Source organism: Armigeres subalbatus, chromosome 1 (genome assembly GCF_024139115.2).
Source record: "Armigeres subalbatus isolate Guangzhou_Male chromosome 1, GZ_Asu_2, whole genome shotgun sequence".
NCBI lineage: Eukaryota > Metazoa > Arthropoda > Insecta > Diptera > Culicidae > Armigeres > Armigeres subalbatus.
This window is the reverse complement of record NC_085139.1, coordinates 292,192,529-292,218,538: the sequence shown is the minus strand read 5'-3', so window position 1 is coordinate 292,218,538 and position 26,010 is coordinate 292,192,529. Positions and strand designations below refer to the sequence as shown.

General features: G+C 44.0%; 1 protein-coding gene and 1 long non-coding RNA gene across 4 annotated transcripts in view; both read left to right on the top strand.

The window, feature by feature from the left end:
• The window catches only part of LOC134207722 (protein scalloped), a 601,300-nt gene that overhangs the window by 146,915 nt on the left and 428,375 nt on the right, over nucleotides 1-26,010 (top strand). The gene's annotated exons all lie outside the window — the stretch shown is intronic.
• Nucleotides 19,856-20,430, top strand: LOC134215749 (uncharacterized). The gene is made up of 3 exons (XR_009980293.1): nucleotides 19,856-20,048; nucleotides 20,127-20,194; nucleotides 20,283-20,430. It is a non-coding gene; the product is annotated as an uncharacterized LOC134215749 (long non-coding RNA).

Below are 26,010 nucleotides of genomic sequence, written 5' to 3'. Positions count from 1 at the left end.
TTTCAAGAGGCTCAAGCCTCCTTTCAAGAGGCTCAGAAGCCTCCTTTCAAGAGGCTCAAGCCTCCTTTCAAGAGGCTCAGAAGCCTCCTTTCAAGAGGCTCAGAAGCCTCCTTTCAAGAGGCTCAGGCCTCCTTTCAAGAGGCCTCAGGCCTCCTTTCAAGAGGCTCCAGCCTCCTTTCAAGAGGCTCAGAAGCCTCCTTTCAAGTGGCTCAGAAGCCTCCTTTCAAGAGGCTCAGAAGCCTCCTTCAAGAGGCTCAAAGCCTCCTTTCAAGAGGCTCAAGCCTCCTTCAAGAGGCTCAGAGCCTCCTTTCAAGAGGCTCAAGCCTCCTTTCAAGAGGCTCAGAAGCCTCCTTTCAAGAGGCTCAGAAGCCTCCTTTCAAGAGGCCTCAAGCCTCCTTTCAAGAGGCTCAGGCCTCCTTTCAAGAGGCTCGGAAGCCTCCTTTCAAGAGGCTCGGAAGCCTCCTTTTAAGAGGCTCGGAAGCCTCCTTTTAAGAGGCTCGGAAGCCTCCTTTCAAGAGGCTCGGAAGCCTCCTTTCAAGAGGCTAGAAAGCCTTCTTTCAAGAGGGTCGAAAGCTCCTCTCCAGAAGTTTGGAATTCTTCATTCAATGAGCTTGAAAGAATCCTGTCAAGCGGGCTCGGAAGCCTCCTTTAAAGAGACTTGATAGCTTGCTATCAAGAATGTCATAAGCCTCCAAGATACTTAAAAGCCGCTTTTGAAGAGGCTCGGAAGCCTCCTTTCAAGAGGCTCGGAAGCCTCCTTTCAAGAGGCTCAAATGCCTCCTTTCATGAGGCTCGAAAGCTTCCTGTCAAGGGGCTCCGAAGCTTCCCTTCAAAAGGCTTGGAATTCCTCTTTCAAGAGGCTCGGAAGCGTCCTACCAGGATGCTGAACAACCTTTTATAACGAGGTTTGGAGGCTAAGAGGTTCAATAACGAGGTTTGGAGGTTAAGAGGTTCAGAAGCCTGATTTCAAGAAGCTTGGAATTCCTTTTTCAAAGAGCTTGAAAGTATTTTTTCAAGAGGCTCAAAAGAGGCTTCAAAATTTTCTTGTCCCCTTTTAACAGGCTCAGAAGCTTCTCTCAAGATACTCGGAAGCCTCATTTTAAGATGCTCGGATGGTCCGAAGTTTACTTTCAAGAGACTCGAAAGCCTTCACATATCCTAAAACTGGAATACCACTGCAGCAATGAAATGTTTCTCTTAGGTTTGCTAGAACTTGTTTTCGCTATTCCACTTCCATATTCCAAAAGGATTGAATCTTATATATTTATCTGCGTTTGTTTTTCAATAAAATCATCACATCGCAGGAAATGCTAGAATGCGAAAGTCTCGTGTTTTCTCGCAGCTTCACAAAAAGGTTTTTTTTTCAAATAGTCCCCGCAAATAGATGGGTGTTTTGTTGAGCACTGTGCTCTCCGTACGTTGGTACTGGTGAATATCCGACAAACCCCATAAACCACTGCATATTGGATATAACCTGTCGGCTAGGAAGCCGTTGGTTATGCTGGTAGTGCATCTTAAATAGAGTAATTCTAGAAAGCCCCGGAGAAAGCCAGAATCCAACCCACATCCCATGACCGTGCCCTTCCCGTGAGTACCCGAACAGAATTCGTAAAGGAATCTCAGAAGAAATATTGGAAATTTTCTCAGCATTGCTTCTTGGAGACGAGCCAGCCTAGGGCTGAAAGTCTCCTTAATAAAGATTAAAAAAAATCTTTGAATTTTCAAAAGAATGTCTCCGAAGGAATTTGTGGATTTATCTCCGAAATAATTTCCAGAGGGTTTTCTGGAAAAATCCCTAGAGTAAATTTCGAAAAAAAAAATATTAACGCCTCCAATTGTAGTACTGAGGCCAAATTATAAATGAACCAATTACGTAAAAAATGCTGGTGCCCCACCATCACCAGAGTTCTGGCGCCACCACTGTCTATTACGAATACATTGTTAACTTAGAACTGCGATGGAAAATATATGTTTTAGTAAAAGAAATTGAGATTTTATGGGTTTTGTTCATGAACCTCTTAACCGCGAATTCTTTTTTCCGTCACTGTATGTTTTTGTGGCAATTTTGTTCATGTTCCCATGAATAAAGTACGTACAACATTTGTTATACAGTATTAGGAATTATTTTTCTAGATTAACTATTCGCGGTTTGGCTGGGACACAAAACATCTTTTTCATCATTTCACCTTGAAATCCCATTGAAATCAACCATCTCATAGCATCCACCTACGCCCACGACAGCATCTACCTAAGGTCTAATTGACTGTAGCTCGTCAGTTTCGCTACTGTGGCATTTACTCTCGAGGACCTGCCACTGGATTAAAAAGAAAACACGATATCCAATGTCTAACCACCCCTCCAGGCACGGGATGTCGTCACTGAACTGCGAGACGGATGAAGTGTACTGTAACTGTTGGTAAATTTCGGTAATCGGAGACCGTTGTTGGATTGTCCCACGGCAGCTCTAGGTAACGAGACTGGCGAAATAAAAACTCTACGAGAAAAACAACATTATGACCAAATCCAGCACAAGGAAGCCTTCAAGATTCACCCCGGGCAAGGTAAAGCTCTCCGATACTCCCCGACTACCACGACAGAGGGAGAAACAAATGAAGGAATTCCAAAAATCTTCCTTCAGTTCTTTCGTGATATAGAGTTTCGTGGAGAACCGTTTCCATTGCGCTGGTGGTAGAAGAACGTCGTAGTCGTCGTCGTCGTTGCCGCTGCCGTTTGATCTAAGCCGCCGCTGCTGGCTGCCCTTGCTGTGCTAAACGGAGCGCTCCGTCCTCGACGACGACGACGTGGCCTAGAAGAGAACGGAACGCGGGAATTCAGGTGTGGAAGCGGGTCGGAGGTTCAACGGCATCTTCCGGCAGCACGAAACGAAACAAAACAGCCAACGACGACGACGACCGAGGAAAAAATCCCCAAGACTTCCACCACCAACCCCACCGGGACGGAGGGCAAAATTAAATAAATGATATAAGATTGCGTATATTTTAATTCGGCTCTTTTATCCGACATTTCTTTGTTAAAATTCCGGGGATGCTTCCCCCTACCTCAGATTGGATTCACCTTTCCTTGCATTCGCCTACGAATGACAATACGTAGTGACGGGAGTTTGAAGAAATGGTGGAAGAATAAGGAAAATATGATTGAACTTGAATAGAATTATTGACGACTTCTAGTGCAATTTGTTCCATGTATGAATGCAGTTGACATTCGGAAATAATTGAGATAGGTTTTAGAATTAATCCCACCAGGCGAATCTCAACGAAGATTTCAAATGAATTGAATCCTTAGGAAAATTAGGAAAAACATCGAAAAAAAAAGTCTATCGGTTACCGGACACTGCGCAACGGTGAACTGGCCTAGATGGAAACTTAAGGAGCAAACGCGGCAGCGTGAATTTTTTTTACCGTTCCCCTTCCGAAACGTCGTCATTCTCACCGCTCTCCTTCGAGAACGATGACGATGATCAGTAGGACCGTGGAGTGTGGAATTTGCGCCGAGCTATTTATCTAACTACTCCGCGCGTTGCCGCGCCGGAGATACGTACAACGACGATATGAGTTCCGACCATGGCAAGCATGGAGGACATAATGAAGAGCGCTTGTGTCCTTGCTGGTGCGTGTTCTGTTTTCGTCGCGAAAAAGTTCGGCAAAGTTGGGACTGGAATTAATTGACACTTTGGCTTGGATTAATTAATTGATGTTAGTAGAATGAAGTTTCGCCAAGATGGCTTTCATCTACTCGCAAACCTAGTCGTCAACAGATTTTTTAAAGTAGATTTCATTTAACGTGGAGAACTACCGGCCTAAATCGATTTTATATGGCTTCACTAAAGGACTTGGAAGTCTTTTATACGACTTTCAACGCGGATCTGCTTCAGTTTATTCTTCATCAGTGAATCTTCACCCTTTTAAAACTGCTATGAAGTAACACTCCTTTTGGATGTTTAGGTTGTCCTAAAGCCCTACCTCCTATATGGTTGCAAACGATAGTGCATCGGTCAAGAATACTTGAACCGATGTTATAAAAATTCTGGTTAAAGTCTAAATCAGTAAAAATAACATTTTTTGTGTTTAAGACATTTTAACCCTTTATAATGCTGACGAAACAAAACAATAAATTTACAAAGATATCATTAAGACACAATGTTTATATGATATTAAACTCAAATGTATGTTTTCAAACATGAAACAGTTTAGAAACATTGAAAAATTCGTGGCAATATACTTGCCACTGCCCGGCAAGCAGGAAAACAGGCAACAACATAAATAAATAAAAGATTTTTAAAAAGTAGGTTTTACGTAAAACCAGTCAAATCAAGACACGTTACATTTTTTGGTGAAGAGTCCTAGTCGGAAAGCGCATTATAAGTGAAAACATTTTTTTGCGCTTTTGTTCCCAAGGAGGACCCTTGGAAAAAAACTCAATTTCGTCAAAAATCCAAAACCAAATATACAGAAAGGCAAGGTCTTTCGTGTTTGCTATTCAACATCGCTTTGAAGGAGTAATACGAAGAGCAGGGATTAACACGAGTGGTACAATTTTCAATAAGTCCGATCCGCTTGGCTTCCCTCTTCAGTCTGATGTAGGCTTCCTCCATCTTCTCAAACTTACGTGCCATAGTATCTATGTTGTCGGAGAAACCAAATAATTGGAGGTCTTCATGAAAATCGTACCACTCGTATCAATCCCTGACCTTTGTATTACCCCCTTCAAAGCGATTTTGAATAGCAGACACAAAGACCATCACCTTGCCGTAACCCTCTGCGCGTTTCGAAGGGACACGAGAATGCTCATGAAACTCGAACTATGCACATCACACGATCCATCGTCGCCTTGATCAACCGTATCAGTTTATCCGGAAATCCGTGTTCGTGCATTAGCTGCCATAGCTGGTCCCGATCGATTGTATCATATGCGGCTTTGAAGTCGATGAATAGATGATGTGTGGGCACGTTGTATTCGCGGCATTTCTGCAGTAGAGTAGAGTGGGGCAAGAGTACGCACTTAGTTTTCAATCGATCATGTGGCCCTTATGAAGCAAGCTTCTGCATATCAAATCAGTGTCGATGATTCATATACTCTTCCTTTATGTTACCCAGTGGAAAAAATATTGAAATTATTTAGATTCGTTTTAGTAGAACCCTTATTGCAAGACAAGTGAAAAACGCACTCTTACCCCACCGGTGGGGTAAAAGTGCGCATCGGGTGGGGTAAGAGTACGCATTTATCTAATCATGTGCTTTAAGTATATATTAACACAAATAAGAGTTAATAACATTTAATTGATGTTTAATGAGCATATATTAGGGAATGTTTAAAAATTACGTAACTCTTAAAGTGGGAGGGGGTCCAAAAGATGTGCACTTTCATACGAAAAACCATTGTTTTTTTTATATACAGGGTGTTTGTTTCCTGAGTGTGCATATTTTGGGGGCAGCTTGGGGACCCCAAAACATGAAAAAGTGCCCATGGAACATAGGGTCGGAAATCACTGCTAAGTGAGTTATTCAAAATTCTATGTTTTAATTTTTGGTCAACTTTACCAACCTCTATCTCATTAACCATTGATCGTATAATCTCAGTCAGCACACAGAACGAAAGCTTAAAGTCTAAGCTTTTTTAGCTTAGTTGACCTTATGTTGATAAAAGTGGTTTTAAGTACAGTAATTATGCAAACTTTCGAAAAGTGTCAAAATAACGTGCTTTTTTCTTATAATTTAGTGGTTTTTCATCAATACATTCGATATTATGAAAAATTTCTTCTACAAAACATTCTTATGCTTCTTTGCTTCCAAAATGTCCTTTGGTGGAACATTGTATGGTTTGTAGTTTACCCGTAATTTTCAATTTAAAATAATTAAGAAAATCATCGAACAGCAATTTTCATCGCGATGTTTGCTTCAAAATGTTGGTTGGCAACCCTACCTGTTCGGGCGTTCGTTGCTTGCACGTGGTGCGATCGTTTGTAAACACCATGCATGCCACTTATGCCGTGCAGAAGTGAGGTTCAAAACAATGGATCAGCTGATAGAAAAATTGGTTATTTTTAACCAGGGCGTAAATTGTTTAAAAATCGCACGTTTGTGTGATTAACTTTGAAGAGCATAAGTGTTAAATTTGCAAACTATCCACGCTGTCTGATGTAAGGCTTATCTGTTAGAAGCGGCCATAATTTATTTACAGGTAATGCTTTTTCATCAGTAATTAACTATCATTTTATTTTGTTTTCGCCCAAATCGGATGATACCTTGATAATAAAATCCGACGCATGTAGGCAAACGATTGACGAATGACTTCGTATTTGACTTGGTTGCTTCTGGTAGGGAGTAGAAAATTTTCATTCAGTTGTAGTCGTCCTGCGGTGACGATATGGCATGATTTGTTTATGCGAGTGCTTTACTTTTTTGGAATTATTTTAATTTCAGTGATTCCGGGTCATGGACATTTTAGTGTATTCTTAAACTAAACAAAATGGTATTTATGGGAATCCGATTAAGAGTCGTCCGTGGGTACTTTCGGGAGGAGTGATGCATGAGAATTCGACTAATCAATTTATTTTTAAAATTTCTATGAATTTGTGGGGTTTTTTGGGCTCTGGTAAATTTCTGTGAATTCGGTTGTTCTAATGAAACTACAATCCGCTTTTTAGAAATACGATTGAATCTCCTGAGAGTCTTTGTGGGTTTTGGGAATCCGGGTGCATGTGGATAGATTTATAAGGCTCTGGATGGATTCTGGAGAAACCTGCGTGGATTCGTAAAAATCCAGAAACAATGAGTTTTTGGTGACATTTTCATTTTAAAATTTCCGCGTTCAAAAATCCCGGAGGATTCTAAGGAATCCCGGAGGATTCTAAGGAATCCCGGAGGATTCTAAGGAATCCCGGAGGATTCTAAGGAATCCCGGAGGATTCTAAGGAATCCCGGAGGATTCTAAGGAATCCCGGAGGATTCTAAGGAATCCCGAAGGATTCTAAGGAATCCCGAAGGATTCTAAGGAATCCCGAAGGATTCTAAGGAATCCCGGAGGATTCTAAGGAATCCCGGAGGATTCTAAGGAATCCCGGAGGATTCTAAGGAATCCCGGAGGATTCTAAGGAATCCCGGAGGATTCTAAGGAATCCCGGAGGATTCTAAGGAATCCCGGAGGATTCTAAGGAATCCCGGAGGATTCTAAGGAATCCCGGAGGATTCTAAGGAATCCCGGAGGATTCTAAGGAATCCCGGAGGATTCTAAGGAATCCCGGAGGATTCTAAGGAATCCCGGAGGATTCTAAGGAATCCCGGAGGATTCTAAGGAATCCCGGAGGATTCTAAGGAATCCCGGAGGATTCTAAGGAATCCCGGAGGATTCTAAGGAATCCCGGAGGATTCTAATGAAACCCGGAGGATTCTAAGGAATCCCGGAGGATTCTAAGGAATCCCGGAGGATTCTAAGGAATCCCGGAGGATTCTAAGGAATCCCGGAGGATTCTAAGGAATCCCGGAGGATTCTAAGGAATCCCGGAGGATTCTAAGGAATCCCGGAGGATTCTAAGGAATCCCGGAGGATTCTAAGGAATCCCGGGGGACGCCGAGCACTCCGAGAGGCTTCCAAGCCCTCCCGGAGGATTCTAAGGAATCCCGGAGGATTCTAAGGAATCCCGGAGGATTCTAAGGAATCCCGGAGGATTCTAAGGAACTCGGAGGATTCTATAATCCCGGAGGATTCTAAGGAATCCCGGAGGATTCTAAGGAATCCCGGAGGATTCTAAGGAATCCCGGAGGATTCTAAGGAATCGGAGGATTCTAAGGAATCCCGGAGGATTCTAAGGAATCCCGGAGGATTCTAAGGAATCCCGGAGGATTCTAAGGAATCCCGGAGGATTCTAAGGAATCCCGGAGGATTCTAAGGAATCCCGGAGGATTCTAAGGAATCCAGGAGGATTCTAAGGAATCCCGGAGGATTCTAAGGAATCCCGGAGGATTCTAAGGAATCCCGGAGGATTCTAAGGAACCGCGGAGGATTCTAAGGAATCCCGGAGGATTCTAAGGAATCCCGGAGGATTCTAAGGAATCCCGGAGGATTCTAAGGAATCCCGGAGGATTCTAAGGAATCCCGGAGGATTCTAAGGAATGCCGGAGGGTTCTGAAGAATCCCGTAGAATTCTAAGGAATCCCGGAGGATTCTAAGGAATCCCGGAGGATTCTAAGGAATCCCGGAGGATTCTAAGGAATCCCGGAGGATTCTAAGAATCCCGGAGGATTCTAAGGAATCCCGGAGGATTCTAAGGAATCCCGGAGGATTCTAAGGAATCCCGGAGGATTCTAAGGAATCCCGAGGATTCTAAGGAATCCCGAGGATTCTAAGGAACCGGAGGATTCTAAGGAATCCCGGAGGATTCTAAGGAATCCCGGAGGATTCTAAGGAATCCCGGAGGATCCTAAGAATCCCGGAGGATTCTAAGGAATCCCGGAGGATTCTAAGGAATCCCGGAGGATTCTAAGGAATCCCGGAGGATTCTAAGGAATCCCGGAGGATTCTAAGGAATCCCGGAGGATTCTAAGGAATCCCGGAGGATTCTAAGGAATCCCGGAGGATTCTAAGGAATCCCGGAGGATTCTAAGGAATCCCGGAGGATTCTAAGGAATCCCGGAGGATTCTAAGGAATCCCGGAGGATTCTAAGGAATCCCGGAGGATTCTAAGGAATCCCGGAGGATTCTAAGGAATCCCGGAGTTCTAAGGAACCGGAGGATTCTAAGGAATCCCGGAGGATTCTGAATCCCGGAGGATTCTAAGGAATCGGAGGATTCTAAGGAATCCCGGAGGATTCTAAGGAATCCCGGAGGATTCTAAGGAATCCCGGAGGATTCTGAATCCCGGAGGATTCTAAGGAATCCCGGAGGATTCTAAGGAACCCGGAGGATTCTAAGGAATCCCGGAGGATTCTAAACCGGAGGATTCTAAGGAATCGGAGGATTCTGAGGATTCGAGGAGTTCTAAGGAATCCCGGAGGATTCTTCTAAGGAACCCGGATCCGGAGGATTCTAAGGAATCCCGGAGGATTCTGAATCCCGGAGGATTCTAATCCCGGAGGATTCTAAGGAATCCCGGAGGATTCTAAGGAATCCCGGAGAGTTCCTAGGAATCCCGGAGATCTAAGGAATCCCGGAGGATTCTAAGGAATCCCGGAGGATTCTAAGGAATCCCGGAGGATTCTAAGGAATCCCGGAGGATTCTAAGGAATCCCGGAGGATTCTAAGGAATCCCGGAGGATTCTTAGGAATCCCGGGGGATTCTTAGGAATCCCGGGGGATTCTTAGGAATCCCGGGGGATTCTTAGGAATCCCGGGGGATTCTTAGGAATCCCGGGGGATTCTTAGGAATCCCGGGGGATTCTTAGGAATCCCGGGGGATTCTTAGGAATCCCGGGGGATTCTTAGGAATCCCGGGGGATTCTTAGGAATCCCGGAGGATTCTTAGGAATCCCGGAGGATTCTTAGGAATCCCGGAGGATTCTTAGGAATCCCGGAGGATTCTTAGGAATCCGGGATTCTTAGGAATCCCGGAGATTCCTTAGAATCCGAGGATTCTTAGGAATCCCGGGATTCTTAGGAATCCCGGAGGATTCTTAGGAATCGGAGGATTCTTAGGAATCCCGGAGTTCTTAGGAATCCCGGAGGATTCTTAGGAATCCCGGAGGATTCTTAGGAATCCTCCGGGATTCCCGGAGGATTCTTAGGAATCCCGGAGGATTCTTAGGAATCCTCCGAGGATTCTTAGGAACCCCGGAGGATTTAGAATCCTCCGGGATTCCTTAGAATCCTCCGGGATTCCTTAGAATCCTCCGGGATTCCTAAGAATCCTCCGGGATTCCTTAGAATCCTCCGGGATTCCTCAGGATTCCTAAGAATCCTCGGGATTCTCCTTAGAACTCTCCGGGATTCCTAAGAATCCTCCGGGATTCCTTAGAATCCTCCGGGATTCCTAAGAATCCTCCGGGATTCCTAAGAATCCTCCGGGATTCCTAAGAATCCTCCGGGATTCCTAAGAATCCTCCGGGATTCCTAAGAACTTCCGGGATTCTAGAATCCTCCGGGATTCCTAAGAATCCTCCGGGATTCCTAAGAACTCCGGATTCCTAAGAATCCGGGATTCCTAAGAATCCTCCGGGATTCCTAAGAATCCTCCGGGATTCCTAAGAATCCTCCGGGATTCCTAAGAATCCTCCGGGATTCCTAAGAATCCTCCGGGATTCCTAAGAACTCCGGGATTCCTAAGAATCCTCCGGGATTCCTAAGAATCCTCCGGGATTCCTAAGAACAATCCGGGATTACTAAGAGTCCACCGGGATTCCTAAGAATCCTCCGGGATTCCTAAGAATCCTCCGGGATTCCTAAGAACCTCCGGGATTCCTAAGAATCCTCCGATTCCTAAGAATCCTCCGGGATTCCTAAGAATCCTCCGGGATTCCTAAGAATCCTCCGGGATTCCTAAGAATCCTCCGGGATTCCTAAGAATCCTCCGGGATTCCTAAGAATCCTCCGGGATTCCTAAGAATCCTCCGGGATTCCTAAGAATCCTCCGGGATTCCTAAGAACCCTCCGGGATTCCTAAGAATCCTCCGGGATTCCTAAGAATCCTCCGGGATTCCTAAGAATCCTCCGGGATTCCTAAGAATCCTCCGGGATTCCTAAGAATCCTCCGGGATTCCTAAGAATCCTCCGGGATTCCTAAGAATCCTCCGGGATTCCTAAGAACCCTCCGGGATTCCTAAGAATCCTCCGATTCCTAAGAATCCTCCGGGATTCCTAAGAATCCTCCGGGATTCCTAAGAATCCTCCGGGATTCCTAAGAATCCTCCGGGATTCCTAAGAATCCTCCGGGATTCCTTAAGAATCCTCCGGGATTCCTTAGAACCTCCGGGATTCCTTAGAATCCTCCGGGATTCCTTAGAATCCTCCGGGATTCCTTAGAATCCTCCGGGATTCCTTAGAATCCTCCGGGATTCCTTAGAACCCTCCGGGATTCCTTAGAATCCGCCGGGATTCCTAGAAACCTCCGGGTTTCCTAGAATACTCCGCGATTCCTTAGAATCCTCCGGGATTCCTTAGAATCCTCCGGGATTCCTTAGAATCCTCCGGGATTCCTTAGAATCCTCCGGGATTCCTTAGAATCCTCCGGGATTCCTTAGAATCCTCCGGGATTCCTTAGAATCCTCCGGGATTCCTTAGAATCCTCCGATTCCTTAGAATCCTCCGGGATTCCTTAGAATCCTCCGGGATTCCTTAGAATCCTCCGGGATTCCTTAGAATCCTCCGATTCCTTAGAATCCTCCGGGATTCTTAGAATCCTCCGGGATTCCTTAGAATCCTCCGGGATTCCTTAGAATCCTCCGGGAACTTAGAATCCTAAGGATTCCTTAGAATCCTCCGGGATTACTAAGAATCCTTCGGGGTTCCATAGAACCCTCCGGGATTCCTTAGAATCATCCGCGATTCCTTAGAATCCTCCGGGATTCCTTAGAATCCTCCGGGATTCCTTAGAATCCTCCGGGATTCCTTAGAATCCTCCGGGATTCCTTAGAATCCTCCGGGTTCCTTAGAATCCTCCTTAGAATCCTCCGGGATTCCTTAGAATCCTCCGATTCCTTAGAATCCTCCGGGATTCCTTAGAATCCTCCGGGATTCCTTAGAATCCTCCGGGATTCCTTAGAATCCTCCGGGATTCCTTAGAATCCTCCGGGATTCCTTAGAATCCTCCGGGATTCCTTAGAATCCTCCGGGATTCCTTAGAATCCTCCGGGATTCCTTAGAATCCTCCGGGATTCCTTAGAATCCTACCGGATTCCTTAGAATCCTCCCGGATTCCTTAGAATCCTCCGGGATTCCTTAGAATCCTCCGGGATTCCTTAGAATCCTCCGGGATTCCTTAGAATCCTCCGGGATTCCTTAGAATCCTCCGGGATTCCTTAGAATCCTCCGGGATTCCTTAGAATCCTCCCGGATTCCTTAGAATCCTCCGGGATTCCTTAGAATCCTCCGGGATTTTTGAACGCAGAAATTTTAAAATGAAAATGTCCCCAAAAACTCATTGTTTCCGGATTTTTACGCCTCCACGCAGGTTTCTCCAGCATCCATCCAGAGCCTTATAAATCTATCCACATGCACCCGGATTCCCAAAACCCACAAAGACTCTCAGGAGATTCAATCGTATTTCTAAAAAGCGGATTGTAGTTTCATTAGAACAACCGAATTCACAGAAATTTACCAGATCCCAGAAAACCCACAAATTCATAGAAATTTCAAAATAAATTGATTAGTCGAATTCTCATGCATCACTCCTCCCGAAAGTACCCACGGACGACTCTTAATCGGATTCTCATAAATACCATTTTGTTTAGTTTAAGAATACACTAAAATGTCCATGACCCGGAATCACTGAAATTAAAATAATTCCAAAAAAGTAAAGCACTAGCATAAACCAATCATGCCATATCGTCACCGCAGGACGACTACAACTGAATGAAAATTTTCTACCTACCCTACCAGAAGCAACCAAGTCAAATACGAAGTCATTCGTCAATCGTTTGCCTACATGCGTCGGATTTTATTATCAAGGTATCATCCGATTTGGGCGAAAACAAAATAAAATGATAGTTAATTACTGATGAAAAGCATTATCTGTAAATAAATTATGGCCGCTTCTAACAGATAAGCCTTACATCAGACAGCGTGGATAGTTTGCAAATTTAACACTTATGCTCTTCAAAGTTAATCACACAAACGTGCGATTTTTTAAACAATTTACGCCCTGGTTAAGAAATAACCAATTTTTCTATCAGCTGATCCATTGTTTTTTGAACCTCACTTCTGCACGGCATAAGTGGCATGCATGGTGTTTACAAACGATCGCACCACGTGCAAGCAACGAACGCCCGAACAGGTAGGGTTGCCAACCAACATTTTGAAGCAAACATCGCGATGAAAATTGCTGTTCGATGATTTTTTTTAATTATTTTAAATTGAAAATTACGGGTAAACTACAAACCATACAATGTTCCACCAAAGGACATTTTGGAAGCAAAGAAGCATAAGAATGTTTTAGAAGAAATTTTTCATAATATCGAATGTATTGATGAAAAACCACTAAATTATAAGAAAAAAGCACGTTATTTTGACACTTTTCGAAAGTTTGCATAATTACTGTACTTTAAACCACTTTTATCAACATAAGGTCAACGAAGCTCAAAAAGCTAAGACTTTAAGCTTTCGTTCTGTGTGCTGACTGCGATTATACGATCAATGGTTAATGAGATAGAGGTTGGTAAAGTTGACCAAAAATTAAACCATAGAATTGTAAATAACTCACTTAGCAGTGATTTCCGACCCTATGTTCCATGGGCACTTTTTCATGTTTTGGGGTCCCCAAGCTGCCCCCAAAATATGCACACTCAGGAAACAAACACCCTGTATACAAAAAACTACAGAGGTAAAAATATATATCAGGTTTCGCGTGGCGTATACAAAGGAATTTTCCTTAAAGAAAGTCCACCAATCACGTAACGTAAAATTTGGCTATTTCATCACCCTCCCCTTATTTTACACTATTTGTATGAATCCTCCAAAAATTATATGGATCGTCACATATCTCGCAACCCCTCCCAGCTAAACGTTGCGTAATTTATGAATGTTTCTTTTGATTAAATGAAATTATCATTTAGATGAAATTGTGTTTTCGTACTATGTTTAGGTGTATAACAAGTCCTAATACAATTTCATTATTTCGCTTCAGTGCTTTGTTCGCTAAGTCCTTTCTAACACCGAATAACTTCAATTTATCCTAAAAACTTGTGATAATTTCGAATTTTGTCCCTTTTTTCTTAGTTGTGGATCTGTACGCTTTGGAAGAAGTCTTATTTCGGCCGGAGATACGGGTTTGACACCAGAACTTGAAGATTTATATGCGTACTCTTGCCCCACCGGTTCCTGCGTACTTTTACCCCACAGTCCCAAAAATTATCCAAGTAATGGTTTTGACTTCTTGGAAAACCAACCGGATTGGTGTTCTGTACCATAAAGTACTCTATACAATAGGTTATCGAAATGGTTTAATGTTCACCTGATTGAACGTATATATGGTAATGAAATACTAGTTGCGGAAACCCAATTATTTTTAGCAAAATGGCCAAAAAGTTATCTAACTCCATATCTCCCTTATTGTTTATTCAAATCGTTTACAATTACACATGATAATAGTTGCCCAGAATACCTGTCAAACTGAGGCAGTGCTGCTAGTTTATCTTTTTTTATTACTTCAAAAAATCGAAAACGTACTCTTACCCCACGCGCACTCTTGCCCCACTCTACTCTACTTGGCGAATGGCGAACACCTGGTCCGTGGTGGAGCGTTCGCCCATAAAACCCGCCTGGTACTGCCCCACGAACTCCCTTGCAGTTGGTGCTAGTCGGCGGCATAAAATTTGAGAGAGTACCAAAATCAAAAGTACCAAAATTACCCAAATCTTGGTAAAGACCCAGTGCAGCGCTTTAGCCAGTGCCTCACAACCGTGTTTAAATAGCTCTCCTGGAAGTTGATCAATCCTAGAAGCTTTGTTGTTCTTTAGCCAGCCAATCTCATCCTGGATTTCCTGGAGATCCGGAGCCGGTAAAATTATGTCCTGCGCGAGTTCTCCAAGGTCCATCACCATACCCCCACCGTTCACTGCCACACCGCCATTCAGGTGCTCTTCGTAGTGCTGCCGCCACCTTTGGATCACCTCACGCTCGTTTGTAGGAGGGTTTATAACCCAAGTATCCCAAAATAAACTATTTTTTCATGCGATGTGAAAATGGGATTTCAGGGGAACAGTAAGATACTTCCAATACGAAACTGGGACCAATATGGGTGCTAGTATACGCAATTGAGACCCATGAGGGCGGAGGCAGTGCCAATCCGTACATGAGGGAGCACAAAATGTTGGCTTTGGGGAGTTGATAATAACCAACAGTACGCAATTGAGACCCAGGAGGGCGGAGGCAGTGCGAATCCGTACATGAGGGAGCGCAAAATGTTGGCTTTGGGGAGTTGATAGTAACCAACAGTACGCAATTGAGACCCAGGAGGGCGGAGGCAGTGCGAATCCGTACATGAGGGAGCGCAAAATGTTGGCTTTGGGGAGTTGATAGTAACCAACAGTACGCAATTGAGACCCAGGAGGGCGGAGGCAGTGCGAATCCGTACATGAGGGAGCGCAAAATGTTGGCTTTGGGGAGTTGATAGTAACCAACAGTACGCAATTGAGACCCAGGAGGGCGGAGGCAGTGCCAATCCGTACATGAGGGAGCGCAAAATGTTGGCTTTGGGGAGTTGATAGTAACCAACAGTACGCAATTGAGACCCAGGAGGGCGGAGGCAGTGCCAATCCGTACATGAGGGAGCGCAAAATGTTGGCTTTGGGGAGTTGATAGTAACCAACAGTACGCAATTGAGACCCAGGAGGGCGGAGGCAGTGCGAATCCGTACATGAGGGAGCGCAAAATGTTGGCTTTGGGGAGTTGATAGTAACCAACAGTACGCAATTGAGACCCATGAGGGCGGAGGCAGTGCAAATCCGTACATGAGGGAGCGCAAAATGTTGGCTTTGGGGAGTTGATAGTAACCAACAGTACGCAATTGAGACCCAGGAGGGCGGAGGCAGTGCGAATCCGTACATGAGGGAGCGCAAAATGTTGGCTTTGGGGAGTTGATAGTAACCAACAGTACGCAATTGAGACCCAGGAGGGCGGAGGCAGTGCCAATCCGTACATGAGGGAGTACAAAATGTTGGCTTTGGGGAGTTGATAATAACCAACAGTACGCAATTGAGACCCATGTGGGTGGAAGCAGTGTGAATCCGTACCTGCAGGAGCATTTTAAGAGACTGTAAAGGTGATCGGCCGTACGGCACACTATTTTTTGTACACACATACACGCTCACATCCACACATATAGCCTAGACAGCCAAATATAAATTTTTGGATTTGTGCAAAGCTTCTTAGTTGTCGACCAAGTGTGACTAAGTAGGACGGGAGGGCTGTATAACCCAAGTATCCCAAAATAAACTATTTTTCATGCGATGTGAAAATGGGATTTCAGGGAACAGTAAGATACTTCCAATACGAAACTGGGACCAATATGGGTGCTAGTACGCAATTGAGACCCATGAGGGCGGAGGCAGTGCGAATCCACACGTACATGCGGGAGCGCAAAATGTTGGCTTTGGGGAGTTGATAATAACCAACAGTACGCAATTGAGACCCAGGAGGGCGGAGGCAGTGCGAATCCGTACATGAGGGAGCGCAAAATGTTGGCTTTGGGGAGTTGATAGTAACCAACAGTACGCAATTGAGACCCATGAGGGCGGAGGCAGTGCAAATCCGTACATGAGGGAGCGCAAAATGTTGGCTTTGGGGAGTTGATAGTAACCAACAGTACGCAATTGAGACCCAGGAGGGCGGAGGCAGTGCGAATCCGTACATGAGGGAGCGCAAAATGTTGGCTTTGGGGAGTTGATAGTAACCAACAGTACGCAATTGAGACCCATGAGGGCGGAGGCAGTGCAAATCCGTACATGCGGGAGCGCAAAATGTTGGCTTTGGGGAGTTGATAGTAACCAACAGTACGCAATTGAGACCCAGGAGGGCGGAGGCAGTGCCAATCCGTACATGAGGGAGCGCAAAATGTTGGCTTTGGGGAGTTGATAATAACCAACAGTACGCAATTGAGACCCAGGAGGGCGGAGGCAGTGCAAATCCGTACATGAGGGAGCGCAAAATGTTGGCTTTGGGGAGTTGATAGTAACCAACAGTACGCAATTGAGACCCAGGAGGGCGGAGGCAATGCCAATCCGTACAAGAGGGAGCACAAAATGTTGGCTTTGGGGAGTTGATAATAACCAACAGTACGCAATTGAGACCCATGAGGGCGGAGGCAGTGCCAATCCGTACATGAGGGAGCACAAAATGTTGGCTTTGGGGAGTTGATAATAACCAACAGTACGCAATTGAGACCCAGGAGGGTGGAGGCAGTGCGAATCCGTACATGAGGGAGCGCAAAATGTTGGCTTTGGGGAGTTGATAGTAACCAACAGTACGCAATTGAGACCCAGGAGGGCGGAGGCAGTGCCAATCCGTACATGAGGGAGCACAAAATGTTGGCTTTGGGGAGTTGATAATAACCAACAGTACGCAATTGAGACCCAGGAGGGTGGAGGCAGTGCGAATCCGTACATGAGGGAGCGCAAAATGTTGGCTTTGGGGAGTTGATAGTAACCAACAGTACGCAATTGAGACCCAGGAGGGCGGAGGCAGTGCGAATCCGTACATGAGGGAGCGCAAAATGTTGGATTTGGGGAGTTGATAGTAACCAACAGTACGCAATTGAGACCCAGGAGGGTGGAGGCAGTGCGAATCCGTACATGAGGGAGCGCAAAATGTTGGCTTTGGGGAGTTGATAGTAACCAACAGTACGCAATTGAGACCCATGTGGGCGGAAGCAGTGTGAATCCGTACCTGCAGGAGTATTTTAAGAGACTGTAAAGGTGATCGGCCGTACGGCACACTATTTTTTGTACACACATACACGCTCACATCCACACATATAGCCTAGACAGCCAAATATAAATTTTTGGATTTGTGCAAAGCTTCTTAGTTGTCGACCAAGTGTGACTAAGTAGGACGGGAGGGCTGGAGGGATCCCGTTTATGTCCTTACACATATCAGGCTGTGGCACGAGGCCCTTACGTGAACGGTTCAACTTCTCACACTACTTTCGTGCGTTATTAGCGCGGTTCAGTTCCTCCGTCTTTTCACAGTCTCGATCTTTCTGCTGGCGCTTTCACCTCCGAAAAATCGAGTTTTGCCTGTTCCGCGCCCGTTTGTATCGTATCTCGTTCGCCCTCGCAGAGAACGATGTGGGGCGTAAAAGTTTACTGGTCTTAAGACTTGTCCCAATAAATCATTGTAGTCAAACGCATTCCTCACCAGGTCAAAACAGAAAACCTTCTGAAGAAATAGACTCACGGATATCAGGGAATTAAGTTCCATCAATTTGCACCGGTTTTCATACGTAGAAAGCCTGACCCGGTCATTCTACGGCAGGTTCATAATCAACAGAATGCCTCAGTCTTCCGTTGTAAGATAAATGAAGATACATTTCGTCAAAGGAAAAATTCTGGACTACGATAGAAAACTGCACGAGGCAGATTCCGTCGTTGGTGAAGCTGCTCTAGTAGTAGTAGAAGATAAATAAAGGACACAAGAAGAAAGAATGTCCAGCTTATAAAAAAATGAATCAGCAAGACAAGAACGGAAGCAAGTATCCAAAGTCGAAGAACAAGTTTAATAAAGACAAGTCGTACGCTTTCGTTTTGGATGAAACTGATCGGAGGAAGATGGACTGGATCATTTACTCTGGAGCAACGTCCCCTGTTTGTTGCGACGAAACATTTTTTCGACATCCTGAAGTCAAGCTCAGAGAAATGTGCCTTCCTCGAAAATGCTAGGGAAGCCAAAACTCAAGGTATTGAATGCATAAGTGGTAGCTCTACGAAGTTTTTATCATCAGAATGGGATTCTAGCGCAGTACACACTCGTTTTTGGGCTTGCCGGTTGAACAAAAGTTTATACGGCCTCATGCTAGCCAGTTGCGTGTGGAATAAAACGTTGGATGCAGTTATTTTAAATATGGGGTTTGTTGCATCTACGGCTGGTAACGAAGAAGCAACAGATCTTAATCGCATTTATGTAGACGACATGGTATTGGCTTGCAAGAGCGATGAAGAATTTAAAAGCATAATCGCTGCGTTGGAAGTGAGGTTCAAAATGTACCGGCTCGGAGATCTGAAGCTATTTTTCATTAAGTCAAACTTATTATATTTGAAAAATCGCTGAAAAAAAGAACTGAAGCCAGACGAGTTGTACGCTATATACATATATACTACTTGGGATCTGCGCTTGCATTTGGGAATAAGACATGATCATCTCAAAGTTTTCGTTGATGTCGATTGGACCAGCGATTTTTACTTGATACTTGATGGGCTACAGCTCTTCGATGAACCTACGCCGAATGGAGTATCCTTCTCCACTGGACTCGATCCTGGGCCAATCGCTTCCAGTCGCCCTGAACATTGAGCGCCTTCAGGTCCTCTTCAACTGCAAAAAGCCATCGTGTACGCGGCCTTCCACGAAGCCTGCGGCCTCTTCCGGGTTCTCTACTAAATATTATCTTCGCTTGACGTTCTTCCGGCATACGAACAACGTGACCAGCCCACCGTAGTCTGCCGTGTTGTATAAGTATAATAATATCCAGCCCTTTATACACCTGGTACAATTCGTGATTCATGCGACGCCGCCAGATACCGTTCTCCTGTTTACCGTTCTCCTGTTAATATTGTCCGCAGCACCTTACGCCGAAACACTCCGAGAGCTTGTAACCTTACACAAGACCGTCACTGTATCGCGGGAGCATTAATGCAGCTCACAGTCTCCATACATAATAAAAGTATATATTCCTTTACCATGTTCAAAAACACTACACTCACAACAGCACAACAAAACAGATCTTGGGACCGATTCCAATTGTTGGTCAATCAGATATCTAAAGAGAGAAATGTTACCGAGTAGCCGGTGGCCTTCATCACGAACGGGCTATATGAGTAGAGACGAGGGAGAGCACATTAAATTTTGACCGAGAGTACCTAGTAAATAGCAGAGCTACAGCCATAATCAGGCACCAAGAACCCTGCATGAACGGATTCCATCGTAAAGCATCATCTCTCCCTTTTATTTATCACCACCCGATCGTGGAGTAAGCAATTGCTATGCACATTGCCAGATCTCGATCAAATTGAAGAGATCAGTAGCCGGTTAATCGTTAAGCAGGCAAGACCTGGGCAATTTAAAAAACGAGTTAAAGTTAATGTGCCTGACTGGCAATTTTTAGTGAGACATTTGATTCGGGAAGCAATGGTGGATGTGTTTGGCTAAAGTGATGAGACAGCCAACTAAAAAAGGTAGTGCTATGAGGCCAAACATCGTTTTGGTTGATATGCTGATGAAGTTAGGGTTTAACGAGTAATTATCTCCCATAGCCTTGTCCTAAATCCTGGAATCAGCAAAGTGGTTGTGATGGAGTAAACAGGTGATGATTTTGAGATCGGTAAGCTGAAAGTGAAGACCATCTAAAAAGTATCCCAACCAGTGATAAGCTGTGCTATAAGTGCCCCTCATTTGTCTTCTCTGCTCAGGCCTTTCATTCCAATACCAAATCCTTGGTGATGGATACTATTGGGAGTACCAGTGATTAGGTGGCCCAGACTGAGGATGGTAGATTCTGCTCCGGAGTGGCCAGTATTCTACTGGCAGGCACAACATTTGTCCGGACAAACCACCAAATTCTGCATTAGGGTGGTTCAAAAAATCGATTTTGCTCCACAGTGCTCATCTGATTCTTTACCATGTTCTGAGTGTCCTCTGAAAATTTGAGCTCATTTGGATTAAAACTGATTTAGCACAAGCCGTTTCAAGTTTGCATGCAAATTAGTATGGGGAAATTTATTTTTTCATTATACTGTTAATGACGTTAAAAGAAAACCTACATAGCTAAAAGGGATACTCAACAGCTTTCACCCAACGAAAACCGCATGTTGATTAATCGTCCCAATAATTAGTAATCGATTTTAAGACAGGTTGCGAATCTTTAGTCATGATCGTTAAACTTCTTTGAGGGCATCACTGAAATGTGCAGTGCGACATAGTAGCCTGAATTTTTGTATGCTATCTTTCGCGCCACAAGCAGCAATGTTGCCTGTTGATGAGTTATGCAATTAGCTCCAGAAAACCACGGTATAGATTAAATTCGATTACTGATTATTGGAACGATTAATTGAGACGCGGTTTTCACTGAGTGAAAGCTGTTGAGTATTCCTTTTAGCTATGTAGGTTTTCTTTTAATATGCGATTGATGGGGAAGCGTTATTAACAGTTTAATGAAAAAATTAATTTCCTCATACTAATTTGCATGCAAACTTGCAACGGCTTGTGCTAAATCAGTTTTGATCCAAATGAGCTCAAATTTTCAGAGGACACTCAGAACATGATAAAGAATCAGATGAACACTGTGGAGCAAAATCGATTTTTTGAACCACCCTATTCTGCATGTCGTCGTGGGATACCCTGATACACTGACGCTCACCCCACAATAGGATTAAGTATTAAACCATAGCCGTAAGTAATAAACTAATCCCCTTGATGTAAAATTTATGCTTTAGATTTTGCTATGCGATGACTCGTTAATATTCTTCGATGGGTTACCTTATACTTGAACCCGGTAGGTTGAAGATTGGTCCCTGTGGTGAGGGTACCGATGCCTCTGCTTTTCTTCTACCAAATTTTGTCTCCTGTCTCATGCGGTCCTCCCCCAAAAGGGGTTGTGACAAGCTCTCCGATCAGCCTCCTTCAACGTCCATGTCTCATGGCCGTATAAAGCCACCGGAAGAATCAGAGTAGTATACAGCGCGAGTTTTGTTTTCGTTTGGAGACTACGGGACTTAATCTGGTTAAGAATTCCGTAATAAGCCCTATTTGCAGCTGCAATACGCCTTTTCACCTCACGGGTAACATCATTATCGCACGTCACTAATGTTCCAAGATACACAAATTCTTCTACCACTTCAAACTTTTCAGCTCTTTGACAGCTTTTTTAACCTCATCTATTGTAGGTGATTCCATAGCTTGTCCATCGTCGCTAATATTTGTTCTGTTCACCAATGCACCGTCACTTCCTCCATTAAACAAAGTCTCGAAGTGTTGCTTCCACCTGGCAGCCACTTCAGTTTTATCTGTCAGCAAATTCCCTTGTTGGTCGTTGCACATGACGGGAGATGGCGCTGTCTTTCTGCGCACGCCATTGACAGACTCATAGAACCTCCGCATATCGTTCTGTTACATTTTTTCCTGCGCCTCACTAATAACTTGTTCTTCGTTTTCTTTTTTCTTCCTGCGGTGGGTTCGTTTTTCGGCTGCTCTATTCGATCGGGTACCCGACACCAAGATCCGGCTTCTGGCAACGTTCTTCTCGTCTGTTACTCTCTGACACTCCACATCGAACCAACCCGTCCTGGGTCGCCTCTGTGCAGTGCCTACCACTTCTCGAGCTGTTGTGCTCATCGCTCGATGGATCGACTCCCATAGATCGTTGATGTTGTCGCTAACGTTGATTGCACTTATCCGTTCGTCGAGCTTCTGTCGGTACTCAACCGATACTCCTTCCGCCGACAATCGCTGGATATTGTAACGCATCGTTCACTGTGATCTTTCGTTCGATACAGTTGACAACCGTGATCGAATTTTACTGACAACAAGGTACTGATCAGAGTCAATGTTCGGACCTCTGAATGTCCGCACATCGATAACATCCGAGAAATGGCGCCCATCCACCAGAACATGGTCTATCTGGTTGCAAGTTTCACCATTTGGGTGTCTCCAGGTGTGCTTTCGGATGTTCTTTCGTGCAAAGTAGGTGCTATTGATGGCCATCCCTCTGGCAGCAGCAAAATTTACTAGCCGTAGGCCGTTGTCATTGGTAGCGGAGTGAAGGCTCTCCCTACCGATTATGGGACGGAAAAAGTCCTCTCTACCGACCTGAGCGTTAGCGTCTCCGATAACAATTTTCACGTCATGCTTCGGGCACTCTCCATAGGCTTTATGAAAACTTTTGTAAAACGTGTCCTTCGCGTCGTCGGATTTATCGTTTGTCAGTGCGTGAACGTTGATTATGCTGTAATTGAACAATTTGCCCCGTATCCTCAACACACAGATTCGTTCGGTAATGGGTTTCCACCGCATCACTCGCTTCATCTGCTTGCCCATCACTACGAAACCAACTCCATGCTCTGCTTTTTCACCGCCGCTGTGATAGATGTTATACTTGAATGCAGTGTTGGTCGTGGGGTCCACGGCTCGGAATTCACGTTCTCCGGATCTGGGCCATCGGACTTCTTGAATAGCAGCCACGTTCACTCCAATCTTCTGCAGTTCACGAGCCAGAAGGCTCACTCGTCCAGGTTCATTTAGGGTCCTGACATTCCAGGTACCGAGTTTCCAATCATAGTCCTTATTTCGTTGCCGGGTCGGTTGCCAAAAATAACGTTCGCTTTTTCTTCTATCTCCATTTTTCGTGGTATTTGAGAGGCTTCAGTAAGCTACCTCAACGGGGTCGCGTTACCTACATCGCGATGATGGGGCTGCCACCTTAGGTATAGCTGACGCGATACAGCATTTCGTTAATCAGCCGCTGGGTACCAGACAGACGCTGTTTGAGCCGCACCTCCTGGTGAACAGACGCTCGAGGCGTACCTTCGCACTCTAGCTGATGTCAGAAGGACAACAGTGCCCAGGCTGCACTACCAGCTAAGTACACAACCCTTAGCTGGCGGTCTTTTGTCATCGGACGACCCGTGGAAGCGTGAGATAGGGACTTGTGGGGACCAGAGCTCTGTTGGGCGCTCCTTCCTTGATGTCAACCCACCATTTTGCAGCCCGGACCATCGATACAAGGGTTCAAAAGTCTAATTCTTTTTCTTATCTTTTTCGGAGGTTGATTGATTTCTTGAGGCGCTCGGAAACAGAATTGCATGGCGCTGTCATCAACCGAAGTTGAATTTATGACATTAGCTTGTCAAGAGCTGCTATGGCTGCATAAATTACTTGATGAATTCGAAAAAGAAACAAACCACAAACATTGAAGACAACCAAAGTTGCATACGACAATTGGAAGGCAAAAGAATCGAAACATGACGAATTTCGCGCCAACTCGACCAGCGGTCGGCAGCACCATCTCAGAATCGAATGAAACTTAGTTGGCATAAAGATATGGTATTTTTAAGCCACTCTGCATACTTAGTTTTTCAAAAATTGTCAAGAGTAACATTTGATGAGGACTCTTGTTGAGTACCGTCGTCAGGGTGACAATGGATCAAATGGGAGTGAGAATGGGTCACTGTTTCAACTACTTAGAATGCTTGTAGAATGGATGTATCTGAGGACAAGAAGACAAAAATATAAGAGACCTTTTTGAACGATTTTGCTCTACGCCTTCCATGCTCGCGGTGGGAGCGATGAGCCATTCTCACCCCCCAGACCCATTGCCGCCCCGATGGCGGTATTGCTCATTCGTGATATAACAGAAATGTAATATAGTGATATTGTTGTTTGATTGAAAACGTGCCCATTCGCCCATACGTACAACTCCCGAGGAGTTTTGACAGTATTTCCATAATCTTTGGCAAGAGTTGCTCGTTTTGCCATTCGTTTGAGAGTGCCACCAATAGCTTCGCAAGGGCCTTTTCCGTGCGATGTTGTAAAAAAGTGCCATTCTGCTTCTAAGCCATGTTTTGAATTTATATTACATAGACTTGCAAAGTTCCTATTATTTTTATAATGTGCTGCAGCTCACCCAGACATAAAAGTAATTTTTGTAAAACCGATCGACTGTTTCAAAAAGTCAATTAATTTTGAAATGAATAAGTGAACAGCTTTTGTGTCATGGAACCGTTTCTTTTAAAGTAAACTTCGAATGGATGTATTGTTGCCTGGGAATTATTCCAACCTTGAGCAGCATTTTGGATAATGAATGAATAATTTTCAGAGAAATCTAACAGTACAAGTGTATTGCTGTTTGCAAGTAATGTCATAAGTTATAAGTTTATCAATTTTTTCAATAAAATACGATACAAAATCATTTAGGGGGAAAGACGGCTTTGGCAGGTTTTGTTCTATTATTGTCAGGGGGGTTTTTGTCGACCAAACTTTATGATATTTGGCCACAATATACTTTGATATGCAAAGAATGTTTAGGCCAAATTTGAGCATAATCAGTCATAAAAAAACCCCCTGCCAATAATAGAACAAAACCTGCCAAAGCCGTCATTCCCCCTACTCTAGAGGCTTTATAACGGTTTCTAAATTACACCGTTCAGTGGTTAGCCTTTGCTGAAAAACAACATCTTCTTTTCCACTATTACAATTAAATATCACTTCAGTTTCGTTTCGGCAACATTGCTCGTTTTCAAAGTAATTATTTTTTGTAATTGTTTTCAAGTTACTTCGATACAACAAGTCAAATAAAACATAAACCCTTTTCAAATGTTGGTCCACAATTATGTTAGATTATGCTAAATTGCTTCCTAAACAAATTTTTATACGTCCAAAATGTTTCGTTGGTTGATGATAGGCTGCTGAACCTATAATTGGTGCTGTAGGCATAAAACACGTTGATAAATTTCCACTCAATATGGACATGAAAAAAGTTTTTGTTAGAAAAACTTTTTTTCCTTAAATATGTCACAGGAACATTATTCCCAGAAAAGTTAGATAATTAAAATACCTATCTGCAGAAATTTTTTTTATCGATTTCTGAGATGAGGTTTTTTTGTAATATCGATTTTAATTTTTAAAACTAATTTTTTTCAGTGTAGAAATCGGTATTTTATTTTTTGGTCATTTTTCCAAAAAACTTCTGGGAATTTCACGGCAGTCCGCCATACAACACTTTTTTGTAGGTCTTGTCATTTTAGAGTTACATCGATTTATAAAAAATCCATGAAAAAAAATTAGGCCCTCATCAAATGTTACTCTTGACAATTTTTGAAAAACTAAGTATGCAGAGTGGCTTAGAAATACCATATATTTATGCCCACCAAGTTTCATTCGATTCTGAGATGGTGCTGCCAGCCCCATAGAAGGGTTGGCGCGAAATTCGTCACATATAGAAACAAAATATGCATTTGCAAGAGATCTGAAGAAAAAGGATATTATCAAAATAGAATACTGCCTAACAACTGAACAAATAGCTGATATGATGACTAAACCCTTCTTGTCTAGAGTCATGTTGCAAGAATTCAGAAGCACTTCTGGATTAAAGTTATTGCGCAGTTTCCGCCTTATTAGACTCCTGCGCGAAAATTATTTGCGTGA